We start from the raw sequence: 10,422 nt of genomic DNA, 5'->3' as shown, positions 1-10,422 counted from the left end.
TCTTATAACTTAATTTAAATGTGAGAGGGTAAATTAATAATTTCACAACTGAATTAATATACCTGATTAACCCATAACACCAACTTAATAAAAAAATAACTATAATTATAAATTTTTCTTTCCATTTATATGATTCAACTAAAAATATTTTTAATATTTAATTTATATAGACAAACAATTATTGCACTCAAATTGATATAAATTATAAAATTACAATTAATATAATTTAAAACTCGATTCGAAAGATATTTTGAATTCGTAAAGTAAAATAATCATACTAGAATATGGCACACTCATTGAATTTTTATGTAACAAAACTAATAAAATTTGATGTAATAACCAGTATGCCATTTATATAAAAATCTAAACAACTAATGCGGACCATACTTAAAAGAATAATGCTTGTATTAATAAAACTCAGTAATATTTAATTATTTTAGTACATATGCATAATTTCCATGATTAACTTTATATCACATAATGTTTTTAATGATAAAAAGATCTTTTTTATTTTTATCAAAATAATATTTTTATATGAAAATAATAAATATGATTTTATAAAATTATATAAACTAATTTTGTTATTATATATGTAATGTGCAACAGTAATTTATTAATAAAATTTTATTTTAATTTGAATAGGTTTAATTGATTTTAACAATAATTTTACGGAGTTAGTGGCGCTAGCATATAAACGCCGCAATAGAGTGGAATTAACGGCGTTTTTTTATAAACGCCACAAATGTGATTTTTTTTAACCAAAACTCCCTCGTCTTAGTTTCACCCAATTTATTCCAAGTGCTCCCGATAGATGTTCTTTTTCCCCTTAACAAAATTTCCCCCATTCCATCTCTTCTCTTTTAATCTCTAAATTTTCATCCCCAAGTTCCCAAACCATTTGCCACCGAAGACGCCGACCGGACCACCTGGTGCATCGCCCTCGAATAACCTCTCTGCTAGGTCGCCGTCGCTGTCGGTCTCTACTCCTAAAAAATAACTTTTGCTTACCCGCTCGTTGCTCCCTATTCTTCTCATCTATGTTGCTCGCCCTAAATCTCCCAAATAAAATTTAGCTACTCTTTTTCTCTTGTTACTCTTTTTCTCTCGATCCTTCGTTTCTTTTCACTGTCTAGATATATCCGTCTCTCTCATCTTCGTAAGTACTCTCACTTTGAATACCTCCATTTTCTTATTGATTTTGCAGATCGGTTCTCTAATCCCTTTTTCAGGTGTAGCGTTGTTTATACGTTTGGTTGTTGTTGAAGAAGTGCTACTACCATGGCTACAAAGAAGAGCGTTGGGGACTTAAAGGAAGCTGATTTGAAGGGAAAGAAAGTATTTGATGGGTCATGGTTCTAAAGTCATCCTCTCTAGTCATTTGGTACCTTCCGTTTATTCATTCTCTTTAGATTTGATTTCTTTAATAAAAATTTTCTTTTGATCCCATATTTGGCTTCAAACAAGGGACCGAGCTTGGTTATCGAGAAGTTTTGCACCTGAGTTTCGGTCTTGCAGCTTTAGCACTGGCCAGTGTCATCTCAAATCTTGATATGGAAATGGACCCTAAAACAGGAGATTACAAAGCACTAACTGAACTGCTTCCCCTAATATTGGTCACAGTAAGACTTACTGAACTAAACTGATGTACATTCCTTGATCAATCTTCTTATTTTAAACCTTTCTTGAAACTCAGCATGTTCTTTTTTTTTGTCTCTGCAGCTTGCACTTGTTATATTAATCTTCCCATTCAACATCCTATACCATTCAAGTCGCTTTTTTTTTTCTCACAACTCTATTCCACGGTATTTTTGCTCCTCTTTACAAGATAAATTACTGAAGGAAAAATGACTAAAGCTCAAAGAAATGGATGGAATTTAAGAACCAAACAAATATACATATTCATATTCATAGGTGCATATCTCTTTGTTGCAGGTCAAATTCCAAGATTTCTTCTTGGCAGATCAGTTAACTAGTTAGGTAAAAGAGTGTGGTCTGATCTAAGCATGAATCTTCTACAATTACAACTTACCATCTTTAGATGGAAAAAGGGTTATAGGAAATGTAGTGATGACTGTTTTATTGTAGGTGCAAGCCTTAAGAAGCCTGCAATTCTATATTTGCTATTATGGTTGGGGAGACTATAAACATAGACAGAACACTTGCAAAATGAACGATGCTTTCAACACTTTCTACTTAGTTGTTGCAGTAGTTCCATATTGGTCCCGTTTACTTCAGGTATTTCTTCCAACTTAGATGAAATTATTAAGCTTCTTATCAGCCTTGGAGACTTAAAAACTTAAGTTCCTTGTGTAATATCAGTGCCTCAGACGCCTACATGAATAGAAAGATCCAATGCAAGCATACAATGGACCGAAGTACTTTTTGACAATTATTGTTGTTTGCACAAGGACTGCTTATAGCCTGAATGCAGGAACTGGGTGGAGAATTGTAGCTTAGATCTGTTCAACCATAGCAACTATCTATGGTATGTATTGGGACCTTGTTGTCGACTGGGGGCTTCTTCAACGCAGCTCTAAAAACCGTTGGTTGAGAGATAAATTGCTTATTCCTTACAAAGGTGTATATTTTGGGGCCATGGTAAGAAGAAAAACATGTGCTAGTTCTAATTGATAATGAGACTTTGCAGCATTGAGTAAGTAATTAGATTGGTGGATGCAGGCATTGAATATATTGCTGAGATTTGCATGGATGCAAACAGTGTTGAATTTTAAGGTGTCTTTACACAGAGAAACATTTGTTGCTATTGTTGCCAGTCTAGAGATCATTCGTCGCGGCATCTGGAATTTCTTCAGGTTAACCTTTAGATCAGCCTTGTGTTTATTCAATTAGAACCATTTATGTTTTCAGACCAATATAAAGATTCTGTATAAGAATTTGAAGCCTTTGAACATTGTGATAGCCATTTCCTATTGAAAATGAGCAGGTTGGAGAATGAACATTTGAACAATGTTGGCAAGTTCCGTGCATTTAAATTAGTACCATTGCCTTTCAACTCTGAAGATGACGAAGATAGGGATGTTTAGGCTGCTGCAAAAAATAAGAAATATTGGAAGCAGAAAGCAAAGATGGAAAAAAAATTGTAAGAGAAACAACTAGCAATGCAATTGTTTCGGTGTAGATTTTTTAAACTCTTTGCTAGTTTGGATTAGTTTATTAGATTGCTTCATTCTTTTTATATCACGTATGCTAAGAGTGTTGTTGAATCCTAATTGTCTTTATTTGTGTATAATTTTGTTGAATCAAACAGTTATTGATTGCTTAGAAAAACAAAGTGCTTGAATGGAAGTTCTTAGAATATTTTAAAATTCAGATTTAAATATTTTTTTAAATTTGCTGACTTAACATTTTAAAATACTCATTTATTTGCGGATTGTTTCTATTGAAAAATTACAGAAATTTAAAATAAACTTAAAAAATACACTTGTTAATGCACTGATTTTTCACAGTTTTCTTCTTCTATTTCAGGTATTTTAAGCTTCTCTTTTACACTTGATATGGATGTTGGGGAGTTCATTGTTCCTGTTCCATACGTAAAGCAAGTAAAGGTTTGTCTTACTCTTTCATAATCTACTTGCATAATGTAATTTATATCTTTTAGTTTGCCTGTCCTAATATCTTGATTTAACTTGTGCACTTTATAGCATTGGATAACGATATTTTATTTGAAAGGGCCTAAAATTAACAAATTCGAAAAGTATTGGTCAAATTAAAATATAAGAACTAAATGCATAACTTTAAAAAATACTCATGATCTTTATTGAGGAGATAAACATTAAAAGGTCTCTAAGGATTCCTTTTGATTCTGTTAATTATTCATGATCTTCTATCTTTATTCATTTTCTTAAACAAAAACTATTAATTTAAGCATTAAAGAGTGATTGAAATGCAAACTTTGCTTGTTGTCCCTAGTTGCATTGGCAAACCATAGGTGCCTTAATTGAGTATGCTATCAGCAGTAGTTTATATCCCTACTGGTAGAGTCTTTCCAAATCAAGTAATTTGGATTAGAACTGAGACTGCAAAGTATGCATGAATTCTGTCCATTGGTTCAACTCCCATTAAAATAAATGGATGCCCATATTCCAACTCCAATGCTTTCCCATCTTAAAGCCAAGCAGAGTAAAAGCTTGGACCACTAGCATTGTGATGTCAAGAAGCAGTTGTAATACTTTGGTTAAATGGAGTTGCCTCGCAGAGGTTGGATCAAATTAAATACGGATGATTAATTATTATTCATGTCTGAGTGTTAATTACTTACAATATAGATTTAAATATAAATTGTAAGTATTGAACACATTACTTTCTTTTTTAATATAATTATAAATGTTTTTATCGATTTTATGAGTTTTATTCTGTAACACCCCTAAACCCGGCCCAGACGTTAAGGCCGAATCCGACGTGCCACTTTGAAGTCAAAAACCCGTGTTCCCTTTTTAGTGTTTTAAAAAGCTGACTTTTGTCAAACTAACCAAGTGAATGGAAGCTGGGCACCAGGTAGGTATCCATAACAGAGGAGGTGAGCCATGAAGGCTGCTTAAGTACCAAGCTCTCCGATTGGATCCAATCCTAGACATGCCCACATCCATTGCCACACTTGGTTATAACAAGTTGAAATTTCTTTGAGTGATTATCTTTGGTAAATCGAATATTTATGACGTCGTGTTATTTTAAAAAAACAAGTATCGTTTTGAAATCACGCCCTAAGTCTAGCCCATTTGAATTAGTATCCATCAATTTAAAGTTGTTTTTAATAATATAATCCTAGAAAAATCAAAGAAGAAAATAAAGTTTAAAATGACCTTATTACAACCCAAAAATTAAATAGTAATTAAAAATAACTTAAGAAAACCAGTCTCTTTTTCAAACCCAAAAGTATTCACCATGGCCACTCTGAATCCCCTCCGGCTCCAAGTCACCCACATCAAGGCTCACCTGCAAGGTTAAAGAAGGGGTGAGTTTGGGGAAACTCAGTGTGTAAGGAAAACCCATTCAAAACCCAAGTCAGCTCAAGCCCATTGGGCCTAAACCCATTCAGGTAACAATGGTACTGGGCCAGAGCCCTTTTCAGATTACAATAAACTGGGCCTTAGTCCCTTATTCAGATAACAGTATGGCCCATAGGCCCATTTCAAAATACATGCAACATCAGTAAACATATGCAAGCCCATTTGGGGAGACTACTCAACCCACCAACCACTACACTCCACCCGTACCAACCATACACTCCATGTAGGGAATAGCTCAACCCACCCAGCCCAACACTCCACAGTTGCAGCCTTGCTGCTCAATTAACAGTAAATTGAGGCAAAGCCTCCAGTACGTGGACAAGCCACTTTCAGTACTTCCTCCGTCAATATCCCAGTCCCATGCATCAGATAATAACAACATGGCATGAAGTAAATAACAACAGTCAAACATGCATTTAGGTCAATTTAACCCTAGGGGTATTTCGGTAATTTATCTCCTAGGGGTAAAATTGTAAATTTTCCACTTTTAAAGGTATTTCAGTAATTTATCTATTTTAGGGTTTTTCATGCATATTCCTACCTTTCACGTACTAACAGAATCACTACCGAGGGTTCTTACCGAATTGGGCCTGTTGGCCCATTATTCCAATTTTGGCCCATTAAGCCCCAAAGTATCGAGGGCATAGAAATCATGCACTTTGCAGTCCAAATATTGCAGCTTACCAAAAACATTAATCGATTTACCTCATGAGCATTCGCACACTCGTAAATCTACAAAATACAGGTTTTCGACATTTCGGCTTTTCGACTTTTGTCGATCTAGACTAAGAAAGAGGGTGTTAGTTACACACCTGTTTGGGACGATATGCTGACGAGATCCACACACAAATCGCCTACAATTGGATTACTAACACGTTAATCTAACTATTCAAATACAAACTACGTATTAACCCCTTACAATATTCGGCCAATCACACCTACAGATCATAGTAAGCTTATAAGAAATCAGTAAGCAACTCTTAACAAATTTTTGTCAATGTTTACCACATAATCATAATTTCACTGCAAGCTGTCTTCCTGAGCAACAGTCACTAAATCATTTATAACTGGAGCTACGAAACTCCAAATCAAGTGCCGTTAATTTTCCCTGAAAATAGACTCATATATCTTCTATCCATAAAATTTTCAGAATTTTTGGTATGGCCAATCAATACCAGATTTTTCTTAAAGTTTCTCATGTTTCACTGTTTGACTAATCTGACCAGTCTTCATTACGAATTAAATTTCTCATTGTACAGAATTCAAAATATGTTCTCGTTTATTCCATTTGAAACTAGACTTATTAAGATTTAATTACATAATTTATGCAGCTTCTAACTCATCTCCCACATTTTATGGTGATTTTCCAAAGTTACGTTACTGCTGCTGTCCCAAGCAGATTTATTACCAAATCACTCTTTCACACCTAACTTGCATGCTTGTTATTTAAACATGTATATCACCAATCAATCATCACATATCTATGATTTTACTTAAATATAATCTCCATTTCATCATTTTAAAGCACAACATGTTAGCCGATTTTTCCCCTTAGCATCTAAGGCACATGCATGCTCATTTGTTTGGCTCAACTTCACCTATCTTCCATTTTTCATCAAAAGAACATGAAACAACAACCAAAAACCAAAAACCAAAATATGCTTCATGAGTTAGGGTAGAATCAAGAACTCATGAACATCAAGATAGAAGCAAAGTACCAAGAACTTACCTTCAAATTTCCCCCCTCCTATTGACCGAATATTCAAGGGTTTCCTCCCCTATTTGCTCTCTCTCAAATTCGGCTATGAAGAACAAAGAATGAACAAAAACCTTCCTTTACTTCCTTTTGTTATTCTTATCACTCAACATTTTATGACACATAAATGATATACTAATATTTGTGCCATACTCATGCCATAATTCCAATAAAAATATGCCCATAATGCTTACCATGCCCATCATCCATTAACTATTAAAATGCTAAAATGCATACATTATCAACTATCTATCACCTTGGCCGGCCACTACATTAAAAGTGGGGAATTTGACATGCAAATCCTCCTGTTTTGCACTACTATTTATTTGGCCAACACAAATTAGCCTATAGCATTTTCAAACATTTTCACATAGGTCTTATTTCATAATTTCACTCCCTTTTTATTATGGAACAAAAATTAACTAAAACTACCGGGTTCTATCTTAAGTTCGGCCTTCTAGAGGCTCACTAACATAATTAAACCTATGCCAACATTCACAGAATTCGCGAAAATTGGGGCGTTACATATTCAAATCGAAGATTATATCAAATAATAACTGATCCGAAATTCATTATTTGCCAAGTAACATAGTGGATTTAGAATACTTTTCTGCTACTATTTTTTGGAACAGTAAGCCAAAAAGTTTAACGCGAACATGAAAAGACTCGAAATTAAATCTAGAAATCTCCATCTTGTATGTGCTTCAGAGAATTGGTAAAGGTAGATAGGAACTTCAAATCAACAGAAAGATATCAGGTTAATTCTATTATTAGTTCCTATACTTTGCGAAAGTTATGCATTTAGTTCTTATATTTTAATTTGACCAATACTTTTCGAATTAGTTAATTTTAGGCCCTGTACTATTTTAAATTTTAAAATTTTAGTTCTTTTCTTCTTATCGCCTGCGTAGTTTTACTTTGCTACTTGTTTTTAGCTTTGCTGCGATTTATCATCTTTTTTTTTCTTTTTTAAATCCTTGTATTTGCTCTAGTTTTGCTGCGTGATTGTTTGTCTATTTTGTGTTTTTTTGTTGTTAGTGTTGTGTTATAATTTGTTCCAAAGTTAGATTTCAAATTTTTAGATTTATAATTAGGGCTTATTGGATTTACTGGTATTTTTAGTCAAATCTAACTGTTCATCAGACCCTGATATTACCTTTTGTTCTTGTAATTTTAGATATTAGAACTAAAGAATAATTTCTATATATATAACGTTAAACAACAGTAGGAGGTAAAATATAGTTTGGGGTAGAATTGAGCAAAGGCTTCAAAACTGTGATTTTGAGTTGAGTATCACAGCTGTGAACTAATTTTCTCATCAAATACCATAATCTCATGGACATTTATATGCAGGAATTGGAGAGAAGAAGAGAAGAACATGAAGAATTGCTCTTGGCAGAAAGGGTATGAGAGAATATGGGTGATTAAGTCAAATGGAGAAAGGGACATCATTTCCTTGTTGTGTGCAAGTGTTTTCTCCCTGAGACATGCAAGGAACCTGACATCAAGAACGGTTCAACTTAAAGATGCTTCCTTGTACTCATTCTCATCCTGTTTATATTTTCCAATGCTTTCTTCAAGTAGGATACTAAGAATTTCCTGTACTATTCTTTCTGATTGCTTATAAAATAGTTTGCTCATTAGAACCTTCATTTTCTCTTGTCTTTTATTTATTTGTATAAATCATTTTTCTTTGTTTAGTGACACAACGAATCTTTGAACATAATTTCTGTTGAGTTATATATAAATGATTTTTAAAAAATTGTGTATAGTTTAAAGTTCAAATTTCAAAAATAAAACATAATATAATATTTATCATATAAAATAAATATTATTTAATTAAAATATATTTTTTAAAGTTTATATTTTTTAGCGGCGTTTGTAAAAAAGGCGTCGCTAAAGGTTTGTTATATAGTGGCGTTTTCAAGAAAAGCGTCGCTAAAGGTCATGGTCTTTAGCGGTGTTTTCGAGAAAAGCGCCGCTAAAGGTCATGGTCTTTAGTGGCGTTTTTTTAAATAAACGTTGCAAAATTTTGCGGCATTTGCTATAGCGGCGTTTTTTGCGACGCTTGTGAAAATGCCGCTAATAGTTCTAGCGGCGCTTAAAGGCTAAAAAAACACCGCTAAAAGTCTGTTCTCCTGTAGTGTTAGTACAGTCTTTGAATATCAAAAATTGCAACTAATGAATCTAAAATACATTTATATATAAAAAAATAATCCGTGTCGAGTCCTCTAAATGCCGAGTTCGCAGCCTAACTTGGTGGGTTATCTATAAAGATGGAAATAAAAGGAGGAGTGAGCTTATGAAGCTCAGTGTGAGTCTAATCACAAGAAAATGAAAGCAAACAATAGACAAAGTAAGCGAAATAACAATTCTTTTTAAAACAATCACATTTGTATAGCAAGTCACAATAACAATTTTATTGATCAACACATCATAGTAGCATCTCCGCATTCACAGTTTTGCATGCACATGTTTATGTATGGTAATACACTTTTAGTATATCAAAATATAGATCCTACACAACTCCGCTACACACATCACTGGAAGTTCCCTTGAACTCAAACATCCTTATACACTAGGTTGTGGTTTAACCACCACTGGTTTGTAGATAAAAACTGCCACTGGGTTGTGAGGGCACAACATATTTGCAGATAAACTACCACTCTTCCTCCGTACATATGGTCCCACCCCATGCAATGCAATATGTCATGCTTTGTAATAGAATAATTCAATACTGGCAGTAGACATGTTTAACATGTACTCAATTCATCACTAACAGTAGGCATGCTTAACATGTACTCAGTAGGGCGATAACAATATTATCACTAATAGTTTGTCGGTTTCACTTTGACAGTAGACATGTAATATTCATATATTATGTGCTGTAACAAGAGCACTTTTGGCATTAAATCACATATTACAGAAATAATATAATATCAAGGACTCAATTGAGTGAATAACAACTTTAAAAATAATTTAGGGAATATACAAGGACTAAATTGCACCTAATATAAATTTCTAGGTAAAACTGTATAATAGAGGTCATACAACCATGTGAGAAGCTATAGGTTGTGTGGAAGGGTTACACGGTCATGTGGCTAGGCCTTATAACAGACTGTGGACGTGTGGTAAATCAAAAGTTAACCTACAAGAGAGACACGACTGTGTGACAAGCCTGTGGTTTACAAACTAGCCTAGGGTTTGTAGAGGCATAGGGCTGTGTGGTCCACAAGCCCATTTGGGAGACCATGTGGCCCTAATCATACATATGATCACCATTAATTTTCTTGGGAAAAGACACACACCTTTCACCAGAAGTTTGATCGACGTTTCTCTCACCCGATTCTGGTCTAATGCCCTTAAATTTGATCATTCAAACAACACATATACACAATCAATGACTGACGTCAAGATTGGTGAGATTGGAAAAATATTTATCAAGATTTCAAGTAGATCGATTGATGGGATTAAAGATTAAGGTTTGAAGATTCTTATGGCAGAGTTACTAAACCAAATCATAGGAATAAGGTAGACTTACCATTTCTTAGCAAGAATAGGAATGTTATTGATGACAATTACTAAACTAGTAGAAGAAAAATTGAACGAGGAATCATTTTGATTCGAGTAAGCAAAATA

General features: G+C 33.8%; 1 pseudogene; it reads left to right on the top strand.

Moving 5' to 3' along the window:
- Positions 1-1,278: 1,278 nt before the first annotated feature.
- On the top strand, positions 1,279-8,435 carry LOC121212282 (phosphate transporter PHO1 homolog 3-like; annotated as a pseudogene).
- Positions 8,436-10,422: the final 1,987 nt, after the last annotated feature.

Source organism: Gossypium hirsutum, chromosome A13 (assembly GCF_007990345.1).
Source record: "Gossypium hirsutum isolate 1008001.06 chromosome A13, Gossypium_hirsutum_v2.1, whole genome shotgun sequence".
Taxonomy (NCBI): domain Eukaryota; kingdom Viridiplantae; phylum Streptophyta; class Magnoliopsida; order Malvales; family Malvaceae; genus Gossypium; species Gossypium hirsutum.
This window is presented reverse-complemented; position numbering and strand designations above follow the sequence as displayed.